This window comes from Chelonia mydas, chromosome 4 (genome assembly GCF_015237465.2).
Source record: "Chelonia mydas isolate rCheMyd1 chromosome 4, rCheMyd1.pri.v2, whole genome shotgun sequence".
Lineage (NCBI taxonomy): Eukaryota > Metazoa > Chordata > Testudines > Cheloniidae > Chelonia > Chelonia mydas.
Genome location: NC_057852.1, coordinates 13,534,844 through 13,541,162, shown reverse-complemented (window position 1 = coordinate 13,541,162; position 6,319 = coordinate 13,534,844). Strand labels below are relative to the sequence as shown.

General features: G+C 42.7%; 1 long non-coding RNA gene across 1 annotated transcript; it reads right to left on the bottom strand.

Annotated features, from left to right (window-relative positions):
• Window positions 1–506: 506 nt before the first annotated feature.
• On the bottom strand, window positions 507–6,093 carry LOC122465490. The gene is made up of 2 exons (XR_006290391.1): window positions 5,871–6,093; window positions 507–1,336 (listed from the first exon to the last, which is right to left on the bottom strand). It is a non-coding gene; the product is annotated as an uncharacterized LOC122465490 (long non-coding RNA).
• Between the last annotated feature and the right edge of the window lie 226 nt (window positions 6,094–6,319).

Genomic DNA, 6,319 nt, shown 5'->3' with positions numbered 1-6,319 from the left:
ATTTTAACAGAGTTTTCAAATACACCACAAAAGCTGTGTCTAATTTTCAACCTAAATTTGTTCATGGCCAGTTTATATTTTCTTGTACTTTGTTCAGCTTAACAATGGTAATTCTACAATTTCTCTTGGGAGACTACTCAAGAGTCTTATTGTCAGAAATTTCACTGTTAGAAAATCTGCCTGACATTCTATTAGATCTTCTTGGTGAAGGGCTTTCCTCATATTAGTCTACATTTAGGATTGTTGTGTGTTGCAGGAAGTCCTCAAATTGGGGCTGGAGTTCAGAGTCCCCTTTAGTTAAAGATGTAAACAAGAGTTCAGTATGAAACATGGCAAGGAGGTGCCCTTTGAGCTTCTGTTCCAAAGGCTCTAGAGGTGATCCTGGGTTGCTTCCATCTCACACATTAACTTTTTTTTAAAGCCAATTACAAATAGAGTAATAAAACTCCTAGATATGACAGGAGTTAGTCAAATGGAGACATGCGTTATTCTTAAGATTCTCTGGATAAAGGAGAAGTGGCATACATACATTTTTATTTGGACTTTAAAACATTCTTTGACAAAGTGCCTCATAAGAAGTAGCTAAGGAAGCTAACTAGCCACCCGATGAGTGGTAAATACTATCATAAATCAGAAGCTGCTGGCAAAGAGAGAACATAAAGTGTACAAATAAATGGTCATTTTCAATAAGACAGGAGGTTGATTGTGTGGTGTCCAAATGATCTGCGTTAATGATCTGTTGAAAAACGATCTGGAAGATGGAAAGTGACAAACAGAGGGACCTCTTTTAGTCTGGATGTGTAACTGAAACATCATTTCCATGTCTCAGCTGTGTTTTAACAGGCCAGGAGGTGTCCAGAACTGGCAGACAACTCTGACTCAGAGCAGAAAGCAGGGTAACTCTGGAAGGCAGAAGACAAAAGGTCTAGAATGCTGGTTGCCTGATGACCACAGACAGCTGAAAGTTGATTTTGCTGTCCCAGAGGATGTAAGTTCCTAAGTCGTACACCTTTTCTTATACTTTAAGAGGACACAGCCTTATCTAGCTTTCCTTTCAAAAAAGTCTAAAGCTTAGCTATCACAAGATATGTGTTTAGGTTTAAACATTTTTCTCAATACTTTTGAACATTTAAATAAATGTACTTGTTTTAAAGAACTGCTGAGTTGCCTTGGAAAATTCCCATCTGTCCCAAAAGAGATGTCACTCCAGAGGCACCCTCACACAAAGGGGCCTGCGAAATAAGGGAGGCTGCGGACCCAAGTGCCTACTCTTGTTTCAGTCTTGCAGGTCCAGGATCACAGGAAACACACAAGGAAGGACGAGTTGCACAGTCATCTGTGGGAAACAAGTCATAGAATCATAGAATATCAGGGTTGGAAGGGACCTCAGGAGATCATCTAGTCCAACCCCCTGCTCAAAGCAGGACCATTCCCCAATTTTTGCCCCAGATCCCTAAATGGCCCCCTCAAGGATTGAACTCACAACCCTGGGTTTAGCAGGCCAATGCTCAAACCACTGAGCTATCCCTCCCGCCCTTAATCAGGAGCGCTCAAGCAAGCAGTGCAGTAGGCTTAAAGATAACAGGGAAATGGAAACACTTTCTGACACTGAACTAGTTTCTGTGGTTAAGTCTGGAGATGATTCAGAAGCAGCTATTGCAGGGCCAGATTGTACCCTTCCACTGGGAAGGTCTACCGGGGGGGGGGGGGTCAGGGAGGGGAAGAAAACCACCTCAGTGAGGTTCTCCCACTGGATTTCCCTCCAATCTGTTCTAGCAGGTGAAGGACAGCATCACCAGCAGGAGGCCCAGCAGAATCTAAAGTTCTCTCACAAGCAGGCATAGTGCAAATTCAAGCCACCAAGTTAGCCATGCAGGAATTAAGGATCAGAGGCCCAACGTCAAAGTTTCTATCAGGTCATCATCTAAGGATTCTGGTTTAAATGTCTATCTGTACAGTCACTTTCAGGGCAATGTAAGGATAGGGGTCAGGCTGGGAGACAGTGGGGTCTTGGGACTGGAAGTCAAGAGTTTCATATTCTATTCCCAGCTCTGTCACTGACCTGCTGTGCAACCCTGGATGTGTCACTTCAATTCTCTGAGACTGTTTCCCCTCCCACACTATTCCTCTTGTCTATTTAAATTGTAATCTCCTTCGGGCAAAGCCTGACTGTCCCGGGGCGTTTCTACAGTACCTAGCATCATGGAGCCTCAATCTGGTTTAGACCCTCTAAGTGCTGCCACAACAACAGGTTGCTAGTATGGTAATAGCAACGTGAAGTCTCTGAATATGCCCACTTTGTTTCCAGAAGCCTGAACTGCAGCAGGCCAAGCTGAGTGCTTGTGCGGATAATAGAAGTCCTGTACCGTCTCCCCTTAAGAGCCTGACACCACAGTGTTTATTCACTGTTGCAGTAGGTGGAAGCTTAGCCAAAATAGCATGTTTTATTTGGCCAGAAATGAAGCCTTATATACTGAAATATACAGGAATAAATCTAGATCAACTGAAGCATTTTGGACTGCTAAACTGTATTGAAGGCTTCTAATTTCTCCACTGAATGATAACAGACCTACGCATACTTCCCATATTTAGCTAAGAGTTCCATTAATGAAGTTCATATGGGATTTGTATGTGTTTCACATTATTTTAAAATATCTTAAATAAACACATTACATAGAAAGCTGATTAATCTTCAGAAATACTGGACATGTTTTAAAAAAAAAAAAAAAAAAAATCTAGGAAACCTGTAATATAACAAAAAGGGAACAACTGGAAACAAAGAGGCCTAAGCATTGTCCTTGTGCAGATCTCTTTCACACCTTGTCAGAGTGTTACACATTTCACTTGGATGTGTCTATTAGAAAGGTCTCGGAGGCTGCTTATACATTACAATTGTGGATTCTTTTCTGGATTTGTGAAGAATTTGTATTGACCCAAAAGCATTCTCAGAAATACTTTGACTAGCTCTGTGTTTGCTGATGAATGTTTAAAGACCTATAGGTAGGAGCTGTATGTTTGACAGAAAGTGTTTGTACCAGATGTTGACTGTTGCTAAAGTCCAAGGCATTGAAGTATTTTTCCTATCAGAAGGGGAGGTAATGAAATGCTTAGCTCAATAGCTTGGCAGCCCTTCCACAGATAAATAAGTAATGAACAAAATTATGGTCTCATGTTGAGTAATGACTTACACTGTAAGGAACCCCACTGAAATTACCGTGACTACTCTCAGAGTAAGGTATTAATCAACATAAATAAAGGTGGCAGAATCAGGCTACGTTTGAGACTTGGCTATCATAATGATGGATGGTATCAGAAGTCATTTCCAAGGGTGGGAAGAGAGAAAAACCCAAGGGGGAGCACTGGAAACAAAAGAAAGGAAAAATAGGCAAGGAAGGTTAATAAGTGATGAATACAGGACAGGATGAAAAAGAGGGAGAGAACTAAGAAAAAAAAATGAAGATAAGCAAGAAGAGGGGCTTCTAGCATTCCTGACAATTGAAGAATTGAAACATTAAAAAAAAAAAAATGAATATCTTAGAGCTACCTGATTGCCATCTATAACTGGTAGACAGGATTTTCAGTTGGACTCTCTCTGCTCCCACTGAAGTCAATGAACACTGGGCGCGTTTGAAAATCCTATCCTGTATCTAGATACACTTCATAGCAACTGGTTCAAAAAAATCCAAAGTGAATTAAAAGGAGAAAGAAAGATCTCAGGCTTTCCTGTCATTTTAGCTGGTGGCCCTCAAAATGCAAGATTCCTGCTGGAGTCTTTCTAATTAGGATATGATGACAGAGGACATCAGGAATGCTACGCTACATCTGACAGACTCATCAGCTCTTGAATATGAGCAACACAGTTTTATTTGCACTTTATTGGGAGTGTGTTTTAGTTTAAAACTTCTTGGCAATGACTAGATGACTCAGAAGACTGCTAATGGTGAATGGAGCCTTTCACCTCGATCTCAGTGGTCATTCTAGCCCAGCAATAGGAGTGACTGAAAGCCTTAATCTAGTGACTATTCAATAGTCTGAATACATTGAGGTGGCAGGCTCAGTCCAATTCCTTCTTGGACAGATATCCACCCTGCACATCTCAGAACTAGTCAGAACATGTCAAAATCTGAAATGGACAATTTTTTAATCCAAATTTTCAATGTAAATTCAAAGGATAGATCAATATTTTTGTGACAATTTCATCCCATTTCTTTCCCAGCTTCACACACACACACAAAAAATCACTAGCTCAGTTACCACTAAGGAGCACTGGGTATTTGCCAACCAGACTGAACCCCCTGAGGTGGCCCAGGCAGGTGAAGGTTGAGGTTCACTGGTACAGCAGCACAGAGGGGCTTGTATTGCTTTTGCCTGTTCCATAGAGGGTTACAGTGTCCACGCGGTTGATTCTTACCCTCATAAGCCGAAAGTAATTTTCAACAGTTTTACCAATAGCTATGTAAGTACAGTCAAACCTTCTAAGGATGTATCTACAAAGAGAGATACCTGCAACGGAGCATAGATTTAGAGATTCAGGATCATGCTAGGACACTAAAAATAGCCAGAGAGACATTTGGGTTCGGATTGGAGCTCAAGCTCTGAAGCCCATCCGTGAGTTTCAGAACCTGAGCCCAAGGACTACACAGCTATTTTTAGCACCATAGCACCAGCCCTGTGGGTGAGAGTCTGTAGACCAGGTCTTTGAGACCCACTGCCGTGGTGTTTTGAGGGAGGGGGAGGTTGGCTCTTTTTTGCACCAGGTAAACATGCCTTAAGTGCATTAAGGAGCTTAGATAAACAGTCCTCTCCCTTAACTTTGATTTTACAAGGGTGGTGCACAGATTCCAGCTGTTCCTCTTTGCTATGGTTTGTTACACAGCACTCGTTACCCCACAAATCCTGGTGACAGCAGCTCTGCTGGATGGAAAATTCAAATTAAGCCAACATTTCCAATTAAAGTTAGAATGAAAAACACAAATGACATTTTCAGTGATTCTCACCATTTCTGACCAGCTCTAACAGTTGACTGTTAAGTCCTTTGCTGGGTCATGGACCTAGGTACTTAGGTCTGTGCATGTCTTTAAGCAGAAAGTAGGCCCATTGATTTCAGTGCAACTACTTGTGTGCTTAAACACATGCTGAAGTGCTTTGCTGTACACAAGTGAGGGCAGCCCCCAGCCAATCAGTAGAATACAGCTCTACTGAATAAGAAGGTGATGCTGTCTACCTTCCTTGCATCCCCCAGCTCACTATCGCCAATTTCAAAATCCACTACCCTTATTAATTCATAAAACAAGGTTTTTCCACATTTCTTATCTCCTATATTCTCTCCTAAAGCCCAGAAACAATTCCTTCTACTAAAGCACCCATCTCCCACACCATTTTAAGTTGGGAAGTCCTAGCTCCCTTACCAATTTACAAAAATACAGTGAAATCAGTACAAGAGAACTTGTATGTCTTTAGGGATCACCCCAAAATATCCCCAAACATAGGGGCTTGGCTGTGACTACTAGTCTCACAGAAGTGCAGAAGCAACTTCTCCCCAAGCACTGCCTAGGCTAGGGAGAATCACAATAGTAGTTTCCTTGAGGAGGAGTGGTTTGGCCACTGAACCCTCCAGGCAATACATCACCTGGAAAAGGGCAGAGAGGTGAAGGGGTCAGTGCCCTTCATTATCCCACATAGCAGGACCAGCACAAATTCTTAAAAGTAGACAAGGGCCCAGGAATACCTCCCCCCCCAATCAATTCAAGTGCCAAGGGGTGCAATTTAAACACTGTTTTATCAAAGCTACTCTTTGCAGATTACAAGAGACTCCCCCCATCTCTATCACTTGGTAGTCCCCAAAGGCCCTTCCAGTCTGAGTCACTCACCATAACAACTCCAGGTCTTCTTAAGCACCACCACACTTTATTCTATGTTATATTTACAGTCAGTAGCCAGCATCCCTACTTCCTGCTAGCAACACTATCTTCCTTCAGGCTCCCTGCTCTCCCCCAGCACAGCCTTCCTGTATGCTGATATAATCCCAGCTGCTGGGAGGTTGCTGCCCCCTCCATTAGCCCCTCAGCTGTAGCTCTACTCAGTTAATTGGCAGCCTTGGTCAACTGCCTGTCATCTAGTTAAATCCCAATCAATATAACTGGTGTGAAGCTGAGTGACAGGGTTCTGAGCTGGCAACCCAGTTACACTCCCCTAGACAGTGCAGTGTGCAAATTGTACAGTCTAGACCCTAATGAATATGTCTACAGTGCACCTGGGAGCAAGCCTCCCAGCCCAGGGAGACAGGCTCCTGGCTAGCAGAGCTCAAGCCAGCATGCCA